This window comes from Octopus bimaculoides, chromosome 12 (genome assembly GCF_001194135.2).
Source record: "Octopus bimaculoides isolate UCB-OBI-ISO-001 chromosome 12, ASM119413v2, whole genome shotgun sequence".
Lineage (NCBI taxonomy): Eukaryota > Metazoa > Mollusca > Cephalopoda > Octopoda > Octopodidae > Octopus > Octopus bimaculoides.
Genome location: NC_068992.1, coordinates 57,502,772 through 57,503,075, shown reverse-complemented (window position 1 = coordinate 57,503,075; position 304 = coordinate 57,502,772).

The window sequence follows — 304 nt, the reverse complement described above, 5'->3', positions numbered from 1 at the left end:
ATATATATATATATGTATATGTTGGAGTGTTTTGCTCAAAAACACAAAATGCTGCCTGGTTTGGGAATCAGACCCACAGTTTAGCAATCGCGAGTGCAACAGCCTAATCAGTAGGCCACATGCCTTCACATATACATACACATGTATGTATGTAAATACATATATGTATGTTGTGTATAGTCATGTATTTGTATACGTATGTATGTATGTATATGTACATGCATGTTTATATAAATATGCCTGTGTGTATGAGTCTATATGTCTTACATATTACTATAATATAATATATTATATATACATATAT